The sequence below is a fragment of the Pseudophryne corroboree genome, chromosome 5 (genome assembly GCF_028390025.1).
Source record: "Pseudophryne corroboree isolate aPseCor3 chromosome 5, aPseCor3.hap2, whole genome shotgun sequence".
Taxonomy (NCBI): domain Eukaryota; kingdom Metazoa; phylum Chordata; class Amphibia; order Anura; family Myobatrachidae; genus Pseudophryne; species Pseudophryne corroboree.
In genome coordinates, this window is record NC_086448.1 from 668498958 (window position 1) to 668521611 (window position 22654).

The following is a 22654-nucleotide window of genomic DNA, read 5'->3' on the forward strand; positions in this document are numbered from 1 at the left end:
TATGGGATCAAATGGAATCATTAGTGCCATGCCCTGCATAGTTAACAAGGCACAAAGGGCCTAATTCAGTATGGAACACACAAGCAATGCGTTCCATACTGTAGCCGTTGTCCAGTGTGTGCATGCACAGGAGCTGCACTGCGTGTATGCACACAGTGAGATGTGACGGCATCTCACTTATGCAAATGCCTCTGCCTGATTGACAGGCTGAGGCGTTCGAGGGGCGGGCGGGGGCATCTACACAGCATTTAATTGGCAGTGTTTCGGCTTTGGGGGTGCATGGCTGCTGTGTGACACCACATGTAGCCTCTGTAACCCAAAACATGGCTGCCTGGTGACTGCCTTCGCAGCTAGCCTGCGGAGGCAGGGGGAAACCTTTAAGATGTAAGCACTTCGCTGTATAGTGATTCGCCTGCATTTCAGCGGATGGGGAGGGGGGTGACCCAGCATGCGGGGAAATTGTGAAAGCAACACTTTAGGCCTGATTCAGCATGAGTTGTAGTTGTGCGATTCAGCATGAGTTGTAGTTGCACGAAAAGTCGCACAACTACAACTCATGCTGAATTAGGCCTAAAGTGTTGCTTTCACAATCTCCTTGAGATGCTTTTTCAATAATAGGCAAGTATGGTCTTACTGGGCATTGAGACTTGCATGGAATTTGGTTACCGGGCAGTGCTGCAACAGTGGTGCCCTTATAATTAACAAGTATTGTGTGCACACGCAGTATAGGTGTTAAATATCAAATAGTGTAATGCACTATTTGATTATGGGGTTTACAATGTACAAAAAAACCCATTGTATTTGTTTAGTTAGGATTAGTAGAGTAGTGACCTTCGACCTGTTACCTGTTCTACATACATATATATAATTTATATTACATGTGTGTGGGTGCTATTAGTGAAATGATGAGGGCTATGAAGGTTATATAGTGGGAATATTAATGTAATGTGTAGATGAGTGGGAAAATAAATAATACTAGATAGAGAAGGAGGTCAATTTTGAAATCAAGTAGGTGGGAGGAAGGCCTACAGTGTTCATTTTTCCAGAAGAAAGACCCACCCCTCCACATATCCCACCCCCCATGTAGGGCTGCTTCTCGGGATGGTTTTCCATCTCAATCTGTCCCTGCACCTAATGACTGCGGAAGAAAGTCACTCTGGAAGGGGACAGGCTACGGCCTGTGTATCCTGCCCAACTGGGGTTGGGAAGGCCAGTCAGAGCGCAGTGTGCTTGGAAGCCATTGAGGATCCAGTAAGCCTGTGTCTAACCCTATAGGAGATAGAGAAGACCACCAAACTGTGGGACTGAGCAAATGTTCCAGAGAAGAAGCCTGGCAAGTGAGCCTTGAGTGTGAACAGACAAGGATGTGCCATATTCTACCTGTCAGAGACAGGACTGGGACTTTGCAAGATATTTTGTGATGCATACTAGCTGCCCAACGATAGTGAGGGGCAAAGAAGTAAGTTAGTGCCCTGAATGGGGGCAAGGCTGTTTGTTGTTTTCTTTCTTTCATGCTGCCAGTAAAGCATTACTTTGCATTATTTACCTGAAAAGCTGTGTATGGATCCTGATTGAACACCTTGCCACTGCACCAATACACCCATCTACCAAGCTAATTACAACAGATTATCACAATAGGTATATATGAGGGGTGAACAATAAGTTTCCGGATGCACAAAAAGTATTATATTTACAAATAAAGTGAACATTCAATTTTTTATAAGTATTCACCTGAGGAGTCTATGCAAAGTTGAATGTGTTCAAGCCACTTGGAGAAACAGCTGAACCTGCCTTGGAGAAGGTCTTCACTGCAGCTTCCGGTGACTCAAAAAGAATCCCATGCATCTTGAGCTTAATGTGTGGAAGACAAAGAAATTGCAGGGGGCCAGGTCTGGACTGTACTGTGGATGACCAAGATACTGGATGCGTTCATAGGCTAGAAAATCCACCACTTTCCTGGACTTGTGGGCAGGTTCATTGTCATGATGGGGAAGGGCACCATAAGCATGAGTTCTTGGATGGCACCTGGAAATGGCTTCCAGCACTTGCAGCAGGCACTGGGTGGCACACCAGTCCCCAATGACCATGTGTTGCTGCACGAGTGGTTTGGTAACTGCAAGAGATTAGCGGGTTCGGTTTTACTTGGATTTACTTAGTTCTCAAAACGGCATCTTATTGGCTCACAGACGTCACATGTTTTGAATAGCCAATAAGAAAAATCCAGATAAAACCGAACTGGCGTTAATCCTGGTGATACATCCGAATCTGTTCATCTCTAGTAGCTACATGACCAGTCTTAGCCACAAAAACAGCCACCATCTGCTTGGCCACGGTGTACTGACATCAGAACTTCTGTGCAGCTCACCTCCAACTGGGGACCACTGGGACAACTGTTGATCCAGGATTCATTGCCACTGATGATCTCCCATACAGAGTTTGAGCGACCAACATCATACGAGTTCAGCATGTTGCGGCACTAAGTCTCAAGAGCCTCCTTCTGCTCTCGAGACAGCTGATAGGGCACCCAGTGAGCAGAAACCTTGCTCAGGTCAAGCTTTTCATGGAGCATTAAGTGGATGGATCCCGATGAGATGCCTATCTCCTTTTATAACTGCGCCACTGTCACCCTGGCATCAACCTCAACTATGGCTGACACGGCAGCAATGGTTTCCTCGGTTATGGCGAATACAGGTTGGTCGCAGCGCTCCTCATCTTCCAGGGCCCTTCACGCAAACTGAGATTCTACAAACCACTCAAATATTGGTTTGGGATGGTGCTTCCTCCCCAAAAGCAGCTAACAGTTTGTCAAAACCTCTACTGCTGTTGTCGAAGTCAAAAAAATATTACTTAAAAAGAACATACAAACTACACACATTATGAGTCGCTATACTTGCAAATATGCGCAGCGAGCACAGCAATATATGGCAACACACGCATTTACACGGACATGCCACAGAGATGGGTTCGGCACTTATTTCATACAGTAAATAATTATAATAATATCAAGCGCCAGACATCATGATGATTTTAAATTATATAATGAAGTAATGTCATGTATGTGTATTATTTGAATGAAGCAAGATAGACCTGTCATATTTACTATTTAAGCAACCAGATTAATGTGTAGATTAATTTGATACTTGTTATTAAGTTATAGGGCATTGCAACAAATAGTTATGATTAAATGTATAAAAGCTAAAATCACTTTTATTAGAACAATAGATATTCCAAACAGGTCAAGGCTGAACCTGATTAGCATATACAAAGAGACTAGTGACTCATCATGAATGAGTAAGCTCCCTCGCCCAAACTCGATAACACATTGCTGATCAACACAGGAAGTCAGTTCCTGTTTTGGTCTCAGAGTAAGATGGAGTCCCAGCATGATTTTACAAATAGAGAGAGACATAAGCATTGTTGGAATGGTAATTGTATCGCTGGCCCGTAACTGTAACTGTATGTTACTGTAATTGTATGTAACTGTAAGTATTAACTGCTTACTGTATGAGTTGTAACTATAGGTATACTGTACATTGTAATATATTGAATACATATTCTTTTAATAACAAATATATACATCAATGAGCTTTGGAACTCAGATAATGTGTGGGTGTATTGTTTTCTCTTATGGGATGCAGTGTTTTGCGATGTACAGCTCACTTTTATCGTATATGGTAATAAGATGCGCCTGGCGTCTGCAGTATATATTGGAGTGGGCATTTTAAATATTTGTGAGGAAGCAATTTGGCATTCACAGATTGGGGCTAGTCCGCGATATCAGGGTCTTAATGATGCACTGTACATTACAAACGCGGCTGTAATCGACCGGCTCATGGACGCATCGCGACGCTGATGAAAATAACATCCACATGTATTGTTGTGATATCAGTAAGCCAATGATATGAAATTTCAAAGGACAATGCGTTTCTCATAATATTTAAGATGCTAAAATGTATTTTTATTGTTGCAAAACAAAGTTCAAATAAGTCATATTGTGTTTGATTCAGATTGGATTGTTTATCTGTTAAGTAGGTTTAAAAGTACATTTAAAAGTTGCTGCATAGCCTTGATATAGTTTTTTTTAACTGAGGCCTAAAATAACTTCTGGTGCTTATATAATTTGTGATTTCTTTGTGACAAAGGAAGCCGCATGGTCTGTCTTCCATTTTGGACTAACTACATGGCCTGTCCACCATTTTGTGTAAGCCTCATGGATGTGGAAGGGGGAGTAGCAGTGGCCATTTTAGGAAGGTCATTTTCTAAATAGCTTATTTTCAGTCTGCTCAGAATAATCAGTTTCCTTGGTCACATCAAACACCATTTATGAGTTACCAATGGATTTATTTAACCCATGCCATAGTCAATTACAAATAGTTTCAATTGGTCCTAGTGAGAGTAAATGGTAAGATAAATGCTTGGCTTGGTAAAAAAAATTGCACACAGACAGAAAAAGGAAAGAAAGGGTTTTGTTTTGTTTTTTCTCTTTTTCCTTCCAAGACTTGCAGAATCTGCTTGCTATAGGATAGCCATTGAAATGCAAATTAACCTGTGTAACTGCTTTTTTTTAGCAGTGGAAAAGCAAATAGCTTTGATATGCAAATAAGAGGTAAGGTGTCTCATAGGAGACAAGTGAATGGTATATATATATATAATATTATTATAATTATGTGTATATTTATATCAGTGTATGTTTTGCAAGATAGCTATCCAATCTGAATCATATCATTTAAATTATTGATTATTGCTAGAGTCATAGATCTGTGTGAAATAGGATACATTTGTTGCTATATATGTAAATTTTAAATAACAGTATTTTAAGGAAGTAAGTGTAAAGACACAAACGCAGGTCTGCATAAAAGTTTATACAGAACAAGTTGTGTCTAGTGGGCAATAGTAATTAGTATTGTTCACATTTATAGAGCTGTGTGATTTGTTTTATTGCGGACGCAGGGTTTTGTACACATGTTTCGGACAAAGTAAAGGACTGCGTAAGAGACACGCACGGTCGCGTGTGTATGTAGTGCGTAAGAATGCGGGCATTAAGTACAAATTACACAATAGTGTCATTTAGTTCAAAGGTGGGATAGTAGACCTTTAATACAATAGCACAAAACTACTCGGTTTCTAAAGCAGATTAGTATAAAACTTTTGTTTAAACTGTATTGCCTCTGGGGTAAAGCTGTCTATCTGAATGAATTGAAATTTTCTGTACAGAAAAACCAAAGTATATTTGAGTGAGCGAACGTAGGAGTGAGTGGATATTGAACCCAGGGAATTTGGGATCCCATAGTGTGGTACATCAAGTAAGTGGAGGCTTGGTGGCGTGAGGCGGCTGACTCACATTAGTATAAGGTTTAATACGCAAATCATGAGGGAATTGTGCATTGTGTAGTATTGAAGTAAAAAGGTTTTTTGTTACGCTCCGAGCTGAGGGTCACAGTTTGTACATTGACCCGTGGTTGTACGGCAGATAGGTAACAAGTACCTATACGCTGTGCGATTGGACCGCGCGTTTGTGAGTGTGATATATAGTGCAACGTGATACCCTTTTTACAAGCTTTTTGCGTAGAATCGCGGTATCATTAGCGCTGTATAGAGCATACGCAAGCGTGATTTGTGTATAAGTGTATAGGGAGTTTTCGCTGGTCTCTCTCAGGAAAATCTCCAGCAGCAGATATTTACTGGAAAAGATAAGTCACTCCTAACACTTCCAGTAAATAGAAACCAATAGGGCCTCACTGGGTACGCGGTGTTCACTATTGGAGTGAGTCATGGTACTCAGCGGAGAAGGAGCGAGTGAAAGCGCTAGGTGTCTTTCACCGTCTATTTGCGGTGTGCATTGGGGATTGCGTTTATTGGCAAAAAGTCCACGATGGGGTCCAATTGCACAAGCAGTGGGCGTTTGGTAGCTAGGCTTCAGGCTGAAGAAGAGTTGGGACTGAGAAGGTCAGACTCGGGACTGAGAAGGTCAGAATTGTGACTGAGAGGGTCAATAAATTGTGGAAAACTGCTCTAATCAAGCTGGTAACAATCCCCAGGTGCTGCGGGAGGGGGTTACTCTAGACAAGAAATACAAAAGGGATTTTTCCCACGCACTCTGCTGGCTGTTAGTAAGAAGAACTGTATACACTATGTAATAATAGAAATTTAGAGCTCTTCGTTACATATGTTTTGCAAAAGATATGATAAGCCTCCAGGCCACTTCACGGCTGCTCTATTGCTGGAGGTCCCTAACTAAGCATAAGTCCAGGGCTTGGACCCCACAAAGCCGGCTCAGGCCCGACCACCCTAGGGCAGCACACCATTGAAATACTAAAGTGTTAATATGTGTTAAGAAAGAAGCAGAAGCTATGGTGTGCTGCCCTAGGGTGGTCGGGCCTGAGCCGGCTTTGTGGGGTCCAAGCCCTGGACTTATGCTTAGTTAGGGACCTCCAGCAATAGAGCAGCCGTGAAGTGGCCTGGAGGCTTATCATATCTTTTGCAAAACATATGTAACGAAGAGCTCTAAATTTCTATTATTACATAGTGTATACAGTTCTTCTTACTAACAGCCAGCAGAGTGCGTGGGAAAAATCCCTTTTGTATTTCTTGTCTAGAGTAACCCCCTCCCGCAGCACCTGGGGATTGTTACCAGCTTGATTAGAGCAGTTTTCCACAATTTATTGCAGTTCAGTGAAGCATAGATGGAGCCAGCATTAGGAGGGCATGCTGGGTCCTGTGGTGCCATTTGGAGGATACAGGGGTGCCTCCAGGTAAACTAGCTCTCAATCTGGATATGTTTTGTATGTGCCATTATCATGTGGCCATACATTAAGCAATTGTATGACCCATAGTGGATGTTATTATTATTATTATTATGCTGTGCATGGGTTTGGGGAGTGGTACCCCCCAGGTCTGGTGGGGCTGGGCCGCCTTGGGGTAGCACGCCATATTATTTATTTAGCACTTATGTAACACTCCTATGTTTTCACTAATATTACTCTTTTGAGTATTTTATTAACACCCTTATTTTTGTAGCACTTTCTAACCCATAGCTTCTGCTTCTTTCTTAACACATATTAACACTTTAGTATTTCAATGGTGTGCTGCCCTAGGGTGGTCGGGCCTGAGCCGGCTTTGTGGGGTCCAAGCCCTGGACTTATGCTTAGTTAGGGACCTCCAGCAATAGAGCAGCCGTGAAGTGGCCTGGAGGCTTATCATATCTTTTGCAAAACATATGTAACGAAGAGCTCTAAATTTCTATTATTACATAGTGTATACAGTTCTTCTTACTAACAGCCAGCAGAGTGCGTGGGAAAAATCCCTTTTGTATTTCTTGTCTAGAGTAACCCCCTCCCGCAGCACCTGGGGATTGTTACCAGCTTGATTAGAGCAGTTTTCCACAATTTATTGCAGTTCAGTGAAGCATAGATGGAGCCAGCATTAGGAGGGCATGCTGGGTCCTGTGGTGCCATTTGGAGGATACAGGGGTGCCTCCAGGTAAACTAGCTCTCAATCTGGATATGTTTTGTATGTGCCATTATCATGTGGCCATACATTAAGCAATTGTATGACCCATAGTGGATGTTATTATTATTATTATTATTATGCTGTGCATGGGTTTGGGGAGTGGTACCCCCCAGGTCTGGTGGGGCTGGGCCGCCTTGGGGTAGCACGCCATATTATTTATTTAGCACTTATGTAACACTCCTATTTTTTCACTAATATTACTCTTTTGAGTATTTTATTAACACCCTTATTTTTGTAGCACTTTCTAACCCATAGCTTCTGCTTCTTTCTTAACACATATTAACACTTTAGTATTTCAATGGTGTGCTGCCCTAGGGTGGTCGGGCCTGAGCCGGCTTTGTGGGGTCCAAGCCCTGGACTTATGCTTAGTTAGGGACCTCCAGCAATAGAGCAGCCGTGAAGTGGCCTGGAGGCTTATCATATCTTTTGCAAAACATATGTAACGAAGAGCTCTAAATTTCTATTATTACATAGTGTATACAGTTCTTCTTACTAACAGCCAGCAGAGTGACTGAGAGGGTCAGCAAGGTTTATTATGTGTGAAAAGTTTGGTTCACACATGGAGGCTTTTTGCAATGAATGGTTACGTATGACTGACAAAGATAGGGTACCATTCCCTAAGGTGGGCAGCTTTGAACCAGAGGTACTGCAGAACTTAAGGATAAGAATATGTCTGAGAAAATCCTGAAAACAAAGGGTCAGACATACAAATTGTTTAAACCTGTGGCAGCAAGAGGGGTTGATGAGTTTGATCCTAAGGTATTGCAGGTGGTATGTCTAACCAAAGTCATATAAGACAAGAATGGAAATATAAGAACTGTTTGAACTTGTAGCAACAATAATCAAGTAGGAAGAAAAAAAAAGAGAATGCAAGTACACCGGCTTATGTAGATGTGGAAGCAGTTACGGCCAGCATACAAACTATAGAAAATAATAAAAATATGAAAAATATGACTGTAACCTATATATGTACTAATGAATGTTGAAGTTTTATTTAGGAGGAGAAGGTGACCTGATTGTTTTCAGCCATTTCTCATGCACCCAGAGGAGTATCCAACCAGTAAAAGAAGAGCAGTAGCCTGTGGGGGAAGTGGCTGAGACCAGTGGAACAGGTAAGTATGGTATCATTCGTGTACATATATAGTAAAACCCAAAAATAAAACAAAAACAAAAAATCAAGAAAGTAACATCAGAAATGGAGAAAAACCTGTCCGCACATTAGTATTTGCCAGTAGGAAAGCGGACAGAGACAAGGTAACCCCCGGGTATTTCTTTCAGTTACCATATAAGAAGTATTCATTCCTAGTAATGCCCCTAGTCAAGATGAGCTCGGAAATGTTTGTTGGACCATGTAAAGACCCTTAATACGGGATGAGAACGATTGAATGAATACTTTGCATGACCTAGAAGCTTGTTAAACTTTTTTTGTTTTTGTCTCTTGCAGTAATAGAAAACTCTCCATCTGGATAAGACCACTGGTAAAGACTAATTCGGAAAATGGGAGGTGGCTGTCTCTGTACAAATAGACAGGCTCAATAAGGCATTGAGTAACAGGGTGCAGACTTCTTTGCAAAATTGGAAAGGGGTCAAAGTAGCTAATCTTAGATAGTGTGCTATTGAACATCACAAGAATAGTGCTAGGCGCAGAGAACAACAGGTGGAGAGGTTGAGGACGGTAAGTATACTGGCACATACAGGAAAGACCCATCAGTCCAAACCCCAGATCCCTAATGGTAAATAATATGTTACACTTGTACGAGGGAAGGGCATTTTGCCAGAGTTTTAGGAGTAGTAGGACACATAGTCAATATAGACCCCCTAGACAGAAAACACAAGCCACATTATTAAACACATAGTTGGGACCAAGGGACATATAGTAAGGAATCATAAGCCATATAGAAAACACAGATTCGGCTAATGGGAAGAACAAAATAAATGCAACATTATCCTTTGACAAAACCTGCTGGGGTTAAGATGGGGCCTCTAAACTTTTGCTTCTTTTTCCTAGCAGAAATGGCCCCTGAATAACTTATTTTTGTTAGATATGATATACATATACTGTGCTCCCGCTCAGGAAGTACAAAGTATGTTAGACACCCACTAAGACTAATGTTACATTTCATGGTTCTAGATTCATGTCGATCACAGGTTGAGGAAATTATCTCACAGATACCAGGTTCCCTATGAACTTAGGATGGACAGGACACTGGATTGATGGCTGGGATAGTCCCAATAGCGATACGACAAACACAGAATTTTTTTTAAAGGGAGTAGACCAAGTAGAGAATCATTTCCCTTAGTGCCCAATCCAGTTGTCAAATTTTTATAAAATCTTCACCTCTACAAACTCATCTGTCACCAACCTCTATTCTGTTTCTCTACAGTTTCCTCTTCATCTTTTGCGTTCACACAGGGTGGTACAATACATGGACCCAATTACAATTCAAACTCCACATGCCTAGGTCCTTCAGAGTTCTGCCCGAACCCAGTATATCTCAACAGCACGATAACAGCAGTATTACTGCAGTGTGCCTTGTCATGCACAAAGGGTGGAGAATGGGAATACTGGTGAAGGGAAATTTATATAGACACTGATATGCCTGTTGGTGAATGGCAAACCTGACATTTTCTTTTTCATTTTCTTCTTCCTTCTCTCCTCTAGAGATGTTTCTTTTTTCTTTTTTTCTTTTTTTGAGTTATGCTCATGGTACTCTACATTGCAAACACACGATAGTTAAATTAAGATACAAAAATGTGTGTTCCCTACAGGAAAAAGCAGTCTGGAGGACAAAGGGGTATGGCCAGGAGTCCTCAGGACTGTGGACAGGTGGACACGGTAAGCCAGTACCCCCAGAGCATACCTTCCAAGTCTAGTTGAGGTGGCACACGGTCTGACTCATCTAGGCAAAGAGGGTATGTGCAGGCTGATGAGAGCCTACTGGTGTGCGCCAGAATTCTATTCTCATGCAGGTAAGAGAGCAATGACCTGTCTTGCTTGCTTGAGGAAGAATATTGGTAAAGCAATACCAACAGAGCCATCCCATATCCCTCCTGCAGACGGATCTTTTCAGGAAATACAAATCGACTTCGTACAGTTAACACCCTTTAGGAATTATTGTTATGTATTGGTGTGCACTGATGTTTTCTCAAACTGGGTAGAGGCATTTCCTGCCACCACGGATGCTGCTGTGTTTACCGCAAAGAAAAAATTGCACAGAAATTTGTGTGTAGATAATGGTACCCCTAGAAGTAGGAGCAAAGCTTGAAATTGTACCATTGTGATCATAGATACTGCCACTAGTATTATGTAGCTTCGGAACCACTCCCAGATCTTCACTCAATGAATCACCCTCTTCGAAATTTGTTTTTGTTTTGGTTTTGGTATTTGTGTCTTTTTTTGGGTTGTTTTTGGAAGACAACCTCATGTCATGCTTGATCCGCACAATGATCAGAAATATACCAATGAGGTGACAGTACAGTACCTTATTGAGATGAGCCAGCATTTGAGAACTTGACAAAAGAACTTGAAACTGTAGATTGCTGGTATGCCAAATACTGTCTTGATTGTGAACCAAGAGACTGTGTAATTGTTCTTACGCTCAGGTTGCCTAATAGACAGGTGGGAATGACCATACCAAGTTTTGTTGACAGCACTATCCCAGTGAAAGTAGCCGAGAGAGAGACTTGGGTCCACGATTCCCATTGCAGGAAAGTCGGTAGTCCGGAAGGAACTCGTAAATGGAGTGAGATCGCAAAAGTATCACCAGAGACTCTGTTCCGTGAAGACTGAGAGGCGGCATTGTTGAACACTACCTGAGCGTACTAAAGGATTGCAGAAAGACCAGTCATTGTAATTGATTTGTTATGAACAACAGTTGTTTTGTTCTATTTCTCTTTTCCGCTGACAAACATTTTTTTTCAGGATATTCTATTTTTGCGAGGTTTTTTTTATGAGGAGTCGAGTGTGGGACTGGAACTGGTTCTGAAGGAAGGAGTGATTTCCTTATAGGATCCCAGGATTAGCCGATCAGTTTGTAAAAGTCAGAGAAAAATCAAAGTTCTAGTAGTTATGGAGTTCAGAGGTAATCAGGAACAATCAGACAATGGCTATTCACACATTGCAGATAAAGAGCTCATTAATATATGTGGAAGAAAGGTTTATGAGTGGCTCTCCCCGAACTCCGAAGGTTTATGTTATTTAGGAAGGACACTACTTATAACCCTTGTTCTATGATTAAACAGACCTAGCATACGTTCCAGAAATGGAAACAATGTTCAGAAAATGATAGGACTATGTAGATCATGAACATTTTATATGTCACTTTCATGATTTGTTTGTGCCTTCTTTATCTACCCAGCAGACCCTCAATCGAATCCAAACATCAGTGTACAAAGACGTAGGTACATGTATGTGTGAAATGTTCGTCGCAAATCAGACATTATAGGCCAAAGCACTGTCCCAGCATACTCTATAGGTCCCGTGACCGCCGAGTGCATATAGAGGGTGTCTCGTCCTCCTCCCTGTCCTCCCCAAATATAGTCAAGTGTCTGATTTGCGAAATACATACAATCTTGTGTCTAGGTCATCGATTATTGTATGAAATATTTTTTTTCTTATGTTAATAATTGTTGGCAGTTATTGTTTGCTGCCAAAGGGTGGACTGTCGAAGTCCAAAAAATATTACATAAAAAGAACATACAAACTACACACATTATGAGTCGCTATACTTGCAAATATGCGCAGCAAGCACAGCAATATATGGTAACACACGCATTTACATGGACATGCCACAGAGATGGATTCGACACTTATTTCATACAGTACATAATTATAATAATATCAAGCGCCAGACATCATGATGATTTAAAATTATTTAATGAAGTAATGTCATGTGTGTGTATTATTTGAACGAAGCAAGATAGACCTGTCATATTTACTATTAAAGCAACCAGATTAATGTGTAGATTAATTTGATACTTGTTATTAGGTTATAGGACATTGCAACAAATAGTTATGATTAAATGTATAAAAGCTAAAATCACTTTTATTAGAACAATAGATATTCCAAACAGGTAGTGGACAGGAAGTTCATGCCAGCCCTTTGGATGTCTTCAAGGCTGAACCTGATTAGCATATACAAAGAGACTAGTGACTCATCATGAATGAGTAAGCTCCCTCCCCCAAACTAGATAACACATTGCTGATCACACAGGAAGTCAGTTCCTGTTTTGGTCTCAGAGTAAGATGGAGTCCCAGCATGATTTTACAAATAGAGAGAGACATAAGCATTGTTGGAATGGTAATTGTATCGCTGGCCCGTAACTGTAACTGTAACTGTATGTAACTGTATGTAACTGTATGTATTAACTGCTTACTGTATGAGTTGTAACTATAGGTATACTGTACATTGTAATATATTGAATACATATCCTTTAAATAACAAATATATACATCAATGAGCTTTGGAACTCAGATAATGTGTGGGTGTATTGTTTTATCTTATGGGATGCAGTGTTTTGCGATGTACAGCGCACTTTTATCGTATATGGTAATAAGATGCACCTGGCGTCTGCAGTATATATTGGAGTGGGCATTTTAAATATTTGTGAGGAAGCAATTTGGCATTCACACTGTCACAGACCACTCTCATAGTCGCAGAAGATCATGACTCTCCAATGGACTCACTGTTGAGCTCCAAAACGAGTTTGTAAAGGAAGTGAACATGCTGACTTCTTTGGTGTGCAGTAATGCTTATTTACAGTTCTGTGCATTGACATTTCACAAGAACTTTAGTCAGAAATTACAGTTCACAACCAGTCAGATTGTATCTACTCTATCTATGCACTACACATCCAGAAAAGTATTGCACACCCCTCATAGCATGAGTACCAAATATTAAAATAACACTACAGATTGGGAAGGACAGAAGACAAGAGCGAGGGTAGGGAAACTTCAAATTTGCTGAGAGGTGGAGAGACTCTAGAAGCAGAAAAACAGAAAATTATGTATTGGTATAAATTTCATGCATGAAGCACAGTTGGAGACTTGAGAGAGGAAAATTTGAGTCTAATCATCAGTATATAGAAGATTGGAGGCTCAATGAGCTGATGAGCTATCCAAGTAAGGAAGTACAGAGGGATAAGAGAAGGGACTGAGATATGTTTCTTTAAGGACAACTACTGGTAAAGTAGTGGATGGTGGAGACAGGTCTATAAGACAGATAAAAAGCAGTTGGTGAATTTGGAACTGAACCATGGCGGAGGGCGATGGAGTGGAAATTGTGCCATAAGAGAGGGTAGTTAACAGTTTCAAAGGCAGCAGCCAGATCAAGGTGGATGAGGAGAGAAAAGTGCTCCTTGTATTTGACTGTGAAAAGGTCACTATGAGTAGAGGGGACAGAAACCAGATTACAGAGGGTCAAGACAATCCTTTCAATGGCATTAGAGGCAAAGAGGAGGAAAGGCTTGGCTAACCATTAGCAAGTGTATGGTTGGAATACAGCATTGTCCTATGAATGTATAATGTAATATATGTTTAATAATTTAGCACATGATGGTAATCTTTACTATCTGCTGTATACCATGTTAAAGCACTTTACATGTAATAAGGGAAACCTGGAATGACCGTCCAGTGTCTAAAACTGCATTAGGTCTAGTAAATGTAAAATACATGCCATTGCAAAAAAATAAATAAATTCTAAGTTCACCAGTGGGATGAATTAATGATCGTTTAGTGTATGAATGCAGAGCTACAATGCCATTCCAATCATTGTAAGGAACTATGGCCCTTAATCAGCCTGGGTCAGAGATGCGTTGCACTCGCATTCTCCCGACCTGTGCTGTACTGCACCCACCCATCAGCGACAATGCACCTACGCAAGCTGTCATACTGTGGTCGCATCCCACTGAGGGAGTAGGGTGGGCAGGGTCGAGGCATTAAAGAGGTGGTTCAGGTAAATTGGGGCAGGTCAGTGCTGTTTTTGGGGTGGCTGCATGACATCACACGCAGCCACTCTGATTAAAAAAATGGCGGGGGGCAGCCTCAAATCAGCGATGCAATCGCAATTTACTTGCGATCGCATCGCTGCCAGGTATTTGCATGCTGGGCAGTCTTGCCCTGTGCTGGGTTGCCCCCATCATGCTATCACAGTCGTGGCATATCTAGGGTGGGGCAAGCAGGGCACTTGCTCTTGGCACCATGGCAGGCCCAGTAGATGGGGGCACCACCAGCCAAGGCATTGTACCCGCACGCCTCCACCACCATTGCACTGCACCGCCCACCATTGTGCCGCACTGCCTTCCCATCATTGCGGCGCACCATTCAGTGCCTGCTGCCTGGATTCACTGTCCTTGTCAGTTCCCGGCTACAAGAAGGCGAGGGGGGTTAGACATAGAATGAAGGAGGCATATGGCAATATATTCCTTGGGTGCTACTAGGAGTCTGGAAATTTAGCCAAAATAGTTACTAGCAGTAGGGGATATATTTATCAAGCACTGATAAACCCTTTTTGTATTGTATTGACCATTACCAAAGAGAAATTGCCCAATATGGATGTTTTCTGGGCATGTAAAAGCCCTCCAGCCATGCTTGATACAATTAGCTTCTGCAATAATGAGAAGTCTTACGCTGAGACAATATGCTTGCAGCAAAGGCTAGTAAGTTAATCACAGGCGGGTCAGCATTTTGTGGTGCGCTCATGGGGGGAGGGGGAGTGTGGAATGACAATTTGCAGCAATACGTCATACTGGGATGCATTTAATTTGCCAGTGGTCAGGATACAGATGCTGTAATACCAGGATCTATTCCCAGTCTATTCCCATAGAGTGGGAATAAATCCTGTGGCGAGGGCAGCGAGCCACTGAGCCTGCAGCGTGGTGAGCGCAGTGAGCCCACAAGTGGACTCTTTGTGCTCGCCCCACTGCCGTCATTCTGGTGGGTGGGACGCCGCTGTAGGGATATTGAGAGACGGCATCCTGTCCGCCAGTAAATCATACTGAATCTGTCATTCTGTATCGCTGCATTTTGATGGCATTTGGTATAATCAGCACCGCTGTCAATGAGTGAAGAATGATAAATAGACTCCCTAGGTTCTGAGTCTGATAGAGATAGAGCAAAATATTCTGGGCTTTCAGACCTTATAAAGACCACCCAATTATGAAAGATAAAGAGTCGGCTATTATACATCCAAAAAAGACGTATTCCTCACATGTGGCAGATCTTTAAGATCTGCCTCAGGTGGAATAACAGTTCTTAATGTCCTAAATTAATTAATTAAAATACAGGTTGGGTATCCCTTATCCAAAATTCAAAATCCCAAATTTGTGGGTCCCCTACTGAGATAATGACATAAATATTATATATACTATATATATTATTTATAAATATATTTAAAGATAATATATATAATATTAAAGATAATATATATAATACATATGTCATTATCTCAGTAGGGGATTTTGAATATTGGATAAGGGATGCTCAACCTGTATATAAAAAATGAAAGCAAAGGGATGAAAAGTAATAAAAATAAACTATAATAACTCTAATTCAATAAGCATTTGTGAGCCGCTGTCATGTTTCTGTCTCTATGATGTCACTGATTCAAATGATCGTATATTTTGCCTTACCCAGCACATTAGTCACACCAACAAAGCGGCTGCCTCTACTTTGTAAAAGTCTATTTCTGAACTGCAAATAATATGCAATCAGCAGCAATACTTCAAATGTTAAAATTATAGAAATTTACTGATTACAACTATTCATTAATGTTAGTAACATTATTTTGAAAGCAAATAAAATAAACTGTATTCATTTAGTATTTTTACCAAGAGTCATGAAAATAATATGTCATAATTGTAACTTTAGATGAAAGATGATTCATAGCTATTTAAATAATCACAAATGACTGCAGTATTTGATAATCCCTGTTATATTGCTCCATTAAGCAATGAGTCTGCTGCTATTAGGCTCACTTGAAGCACTCCAAAATAAGTAGTGGGACATTTTTCTACCATTCATTCTGTACACTAAATATTTGGATTTCACAATTGTATATTATACATAATAAAATACTAGAATAAATCTGTCCATAACTTGCTGCATTGTTTTTGAGTTTCAATACAGGAATATTCTTTATACAGGAAATAACATTTGCACCAGTCCATTTCTTGGAAATTAATAAAGAACTGAGTAAAGGAAAATTGGTAGAGTTTCTGCATGCCACCACCAAATTTCTCAATTAGCGGATCTCAAAAGGGACAAGGGTTACAGAGAAAAATAACATTTGACAGTACATAAGAACCACTTGGACCATCTATTCTGCCCTAAACACATGTGCATGCACACACTTACACACTAGCGTTATTTTGTCGGAAGATAATTAACCTACCAGTATATTTTTGGATTATGGGAGGAAACCAGAGTACCCGGAAAAATCCTATGCAAGCATGGGGAGAATATACAACTCCACACAATTAGGGCCATAGTGGGAATCGAACAAATATCCTCAGTGCTGTGAGGCAGTTACACTAACCATTACACCATCTGCAGTGCCACCATCCATATTGGGTGGCATGAGAGCGAGCAGCGTTTTGTCCAAAATTGGGCATAACTGGAGTGATTGGGGTGGGGTTTGGGACAGATTGGACAAATGTTAATTTCATCGGATTTTTAATATCTAAATGTTGGGAGGTATAATTTATGGAGAAAGATGCTGTTTTTATTTTATTTTATGTGTTCTAGTTAGCATCTGTTCTTCATTTTTACATTTACAGCTGTGACGCTGCTTCGCATTTTGCCTTATATTAATTTCCATGGATGCAAATGTTTATGTATATGTGTATACAGGGGTGGTGCTAGGGTTCTTAGTGCCCCCCAGCAAATTATAAACTTGTGCCCTCCCTTCCATACTTTATAAAGGGACAGCGTGCACTACAAAAAAAGGGTGTGGTCTCACAAGAAAATAGTACTCCCAATTTAAATTATGCCACACAGTAGCACAATCTTATTTAAATTACACCACATGTAGTGCCCATGATTCATATTAAACCACAAACAGTAGTAGTGTCCCTCATTCACTTATGACACACAGTAGTACCCCTTATACATGATATGCCACACAGTAGTGCCTCTTATAAACAATGCCCACAGTAAAGGAACTTACACATTACTAGGTGATTCATCGCGCTCTACAGGCGCTCTTCACACTGTCATTAGGGGCTATGCCCCTTCAACCCTTGCACGCCCTTGGGGTGTGAAATATTTTTATTGTATGGAGCGTTACCTCCAATCATAATTTTGTGAGTGGTTAAATATTGCATGGACAAAGGGCGTGCGATGGTTAAGGGGCTATAGCCCCTTGCAATGGCATGAACATCGCATGCAGAGCACGATAATCACCTAGTAGGTGCTGTGGTGGGGGGAGTGGTGGGTGCAGAGGAGACGTGGATTGGGGAGGGGGTCTGGGGGTGCCGCGGGTGAGAAAAGGATGGTTGCGGGGGTGGCATGGGTGGGGAGGGGCTGATGCGGTGGTGACACGGATGGAGGAGGGGCGGATGCAGGGTGCCACGGGTGGAGGAGGGGCAGGTGCAGTGTCTCCGTGGTCCATTTATACTTAAGCAATTGTATATATAAAGAGGAAAACACCCACAGAGCAGCACATGCGAGACATATATTCCTATGCTGAATGAGTGATGAGTGAATGTAATAATACACCATGGTGGTCCCTAAGCCAGTTCTGCCTGTCCACTTGGTGTCTGTTAGATATGCCACATTACCTATGGAAGTAGCACAGGGAGGAATGCCCCCGGAGCACTGCTGGCCATGGGGCAGTAAGCCTGCAGATAGTACTATGATGAGTATGTTGTGCTGTGTATGATCAGTGTATGGGCGCACAGTGCCCGGTTTACAGGCTTATCACCTGGACTGGCATGGAGTGCTGGAGCTGCGCAGAGTGGGGCGCTGGTCGCTCACTGACAGCATCACTACTACCGAGAGCAACTGTGTGGTCGTGCAGCACTAGGTATAACGTGGGCATGACCCCGCAGCACACAAGTAACACATAGTATGTGACCCTTCCTGCACGCAGGTCATGCCTCAGTGCTGCTGCATGTCGGGTCAGTACAGTGAGTATAGGGCAGTGACATTACTGTGTATACAGTGGTGTAAGTTTATACCAGGCAGCCGGAGGCAAGAGGCAGAACTCTGGGAGGCAACGGAGTCAGCTGCCGCCGGGCTTCTGCTTTGAAGGGGGGCACCTCTCCTCCTGTTACGTAAGTTCTGCGACATTAATCAATTACGTTAATTGACAGCAGCCGGTAACTCTTCTGTAGCCGACTTCCCCACTAGCCACTACACCTTACAAATCACACCCTTTATTATAGATATACTGGAAGCAGACACCTTACTGATGAAGCTATTTGCTCCTATAAAGGAAGCATGAGAATTCTAACTATATGATGTTATTTCTCTGACAATTACAAGTAACATATAGTTAGAATTCTCACACTTCCTATGCAACAGCAGATATCTCCATCAGTAAGGTGCATGCTTCCAGTGTAATAGGTTGTGGGTTCTAATCTTGGATATGACACTTGCAAATTAATTGTCAGAGAAATAATCAGCATTGTGAGTGACTGAGCAGATCTATGTAGTGTGTGGCTGGACCCCTACATAGATCTGCCTAGTTGCAATGGTTTTGTAGTAGCTTCACATCGTTAGAATCTGCAGAATTGCTATGCAGGAGCAAATAGATAGATAGATAGATAGATAGATAGATAGATAGATAGATAGATAGATAGATAGATAGATAGGGGGTCACCAATATTTTTCTTGCCTCCGGGCAACTAGGACAAACTTACGCCACTGCTGGAGGCAAAACAGTTGGAGGTTTTCCCCCATAAATTCTAATACATTGTCCCAATGTTACATGACAATATCTTCCCCACAGCACAGCCACCTGCCCAGCAGCTTAAATGTCACTTGCATACATGACCACACCTAACTGGCTGCTCCATCCTGTGATCTCCTCCATTGTAACTTACAGTACATGCAGGGACCTAAATAAACACCTCCTAAAGGCACCCACAGGACTGACCCCATCATAAGACCCTTCTATGCCCATCCTGAATGCAGGTTGCACCTGTAGGATAGAAGTGATTAGGGGAGGGGGGCCCAACTCCAGCACAAACTCACCCTAATAATCAGCCAGGGGCTGCTAATCAGTGGGGCAAAGACCTGGGAAGGGTGATAGGGGCGAGGTTCTGGGCGCAGCCATCACCTATAACCCCTGTATGGACACATTGGGCAGAACTACAGGACAATTTCACTATCCAGACACCTTTCCCTCTTTGACCAGCTGTTAAATAAGGGAAGGGGGTGGGGGAGGAGTGGCAGACACCCTAACATAACCTGAAAGGGGCAGGGAGATAGGTTTGAGGAGGCTGGGGTATGTAGGGAGGGCTCAGGCTGAGCCCAGATTTCTCAGTGACCGAGCGTTCCAATGTAACATACATTGTAGCAAAGTGCACCGAGTAGCTACTCTGGGTAGGGTGAAGTGGGGGTGAGGGGATATCAGTGTGTCTTCCAACCACAGAGATGGCTGCAGAGCCCCAGTAGGTTCCCCTCCCCATTCTCAGCAACATGGGAATAAAATATCAGAGAGAGGGCGATTGCTCAGCAACAACCAGGAAGCAAAAGCTATACTTGCCCCCTGTTGTATGATGATGACCTTGTTAATATCCCTTTACAACAGGCATCTTTCAGGCGATATGATACCCTACATGAATAGTGAATACAGATTAAAGACGCTGTCTTCCCAGGGAGTATACATTTCTTCAGAGGTTCCACATTGTTAGAACCCATCATATATGTAAGGTGCATCTTGAATCCAAAGGAATGGTTTCAGAGTGACGAGTAATGGATGGCATGTCATGTTGACATGCCCCCTTTTCAGTGGCCACGCCCCTTCCAGCATGTGGCCATGCACATTTTTGGTGCACACACATAACTTTGAAAAGGTGAAGGGGGTAGTTTTGCACTGGGCCCCAAAGACCCTTGTTACGCCTCTGCCCTGGCTGTTTTTTTTTTTCTTTAGCTATCCACGCTCTTTCCCTTTACATCTGTTTTTTAAGGTGCTCCTTAACCCCCATCAGTAATTACTATTAATATGCTCCAGACACCCCTCCCTAAGAGTAATGACCATATTTTGCTGCATACCTCCCTCACCAGCATATGCGTGTTTAAGTTCTACTTAACCAACAAGGCTTCCACAGGAGGGGGTGGAGCTTCAGCCACTGAATGGCTGCAGTAGCAGGCAAGAATAATAAAACCTGTCTATGGTAGCTGAAGCACTGGTGGATCAGATTCTGCGCTGAGGTGTCTTGAAACTGCTGCTGTGCTGCTGCCTGTCATACAGTTTGACATGCACAGCAGCAGTAGATAACAGCAAAACATGGAGAGCATCTCTGTAACCTTGCACCTCCCTGCATTGCTGACCTCGCTGAGCATGTTGCGCCGGCCCTGTGTGCAGTGTCGGACTGGGGCATGTAGGGCTCACCGGGGGAATAAAGTGGTAGGGACCCATGTTTAGGGGTGTGGCAAGTCTCTAGAGGGGGTGTGCCCAGCTGCCACATTGGTTTGCCTAACAATTTTGCAAGTGTTCGTCCCCTAGATAAATATATACAGTAAATACTGTAGTTTGTGCATGATAATGCACTAGATTAGTAACAGTACAGTCTGGAATCAGATCCCTAGAGGAGGTGTGGGACCCCAGGCAGTAGGGCCCACCGGAGGTTTCCCCTGTACCCCTGTGGGCCAGTCCAACCCTGCCTGTATGTATACTGTGTTATACAGTATAGTCTTCTTCTTGCAGTATGATACAAATGGAGACCAGCTGACATCATACAGGGTTAATGAAATTCAGCATGTCCCCACCTCTAGTGCTCAAGTTCTAAATTTTCAGAATGTTCTATAAACTATAGACATCATACTGAAATATAATATCAAATATACTATAATACAATAAATAAGGAATAGTAAATAAAAAGTATTAAATTACTTCATTAGTGACCTTTTTCTCTATAAGCAGGACTTGCAGTGGTTAAGTGTGTTGTTTAGTAGTGCTTGATTGTTGTTGGTCTTTTTTTTTTTTTTTTTTCCAAATTGTTTTACATAAAAATATATGTCCAGAAGCCTGGGGGATACCAGCAGATAGATTGAAAACAAGTCTCTTCTAACAGTTATGATTTTGTTTACTTGGTTTATGACAAATGCCTAGGAGATATTAGCAATTATTCTATTTTCATCTTCATCCTTTCATTTCTAAATGGCAGAATGTTCTGTGTAATTTTAAAGGAATATTTTGTACCGGAGGTTACACATACAGTAATTCGCAAATATAAGATAACATTTCTTTTTCTTATCCTTATATGTTTATTAAACATTTTTGCCACAAAAAAGAAGACAACATTTCATCTTCTTGAAAATACAAATATAGTAAGAAAATAAATATAACAGCATTAGAAAAGTATAACAAAAAAATGATAAACATGTGTCGTAGGGGGTCTATTTACTAAGCCTTGGAGAGAGATAAAGTGGAGATAAAGTACTAAACAACAAGCTCCTGTCATTTTTCAAACAAAGCCTGTAACATGGCAGTTAGGAGCTGATTGGCTGGTAACTTTATCTCTCTCCACGACATAGCAAATAGACCCTTAGGCAGATATCCAACTAGCTGCACTATTTTTTCAGCTGGAAAAAAAAAAGGACTATTATGGCAATTGTAACCCAATGGTCATTATTGGGCTATGTCATTTTCACAAATACCCATTTGATTCATTTGAGAACATGACTTATCAACAGGATGATTGCTTGTGTGGAATGGGTCACGCAGAGCTATAATTAGCCATGTTAGTGCCCTGGACCAGAGGAAATACTGACTCCCCCATATTAGGGAGAGCGATAGTTGGCACTAATGGGGCTAGCCATGTCACCACAGCATGCCGGATAACCTGCTGTGGTGACATGGCTAGCCCCTTACAAGCACTAGGCTGCATGCTAATCTTATCCTTCCATGAACCTTGTCCATTTTCCACATTGTGGCACTGACTTTTGTGCAAATCACAGTCCCTTCAAAGGAAAATCAAT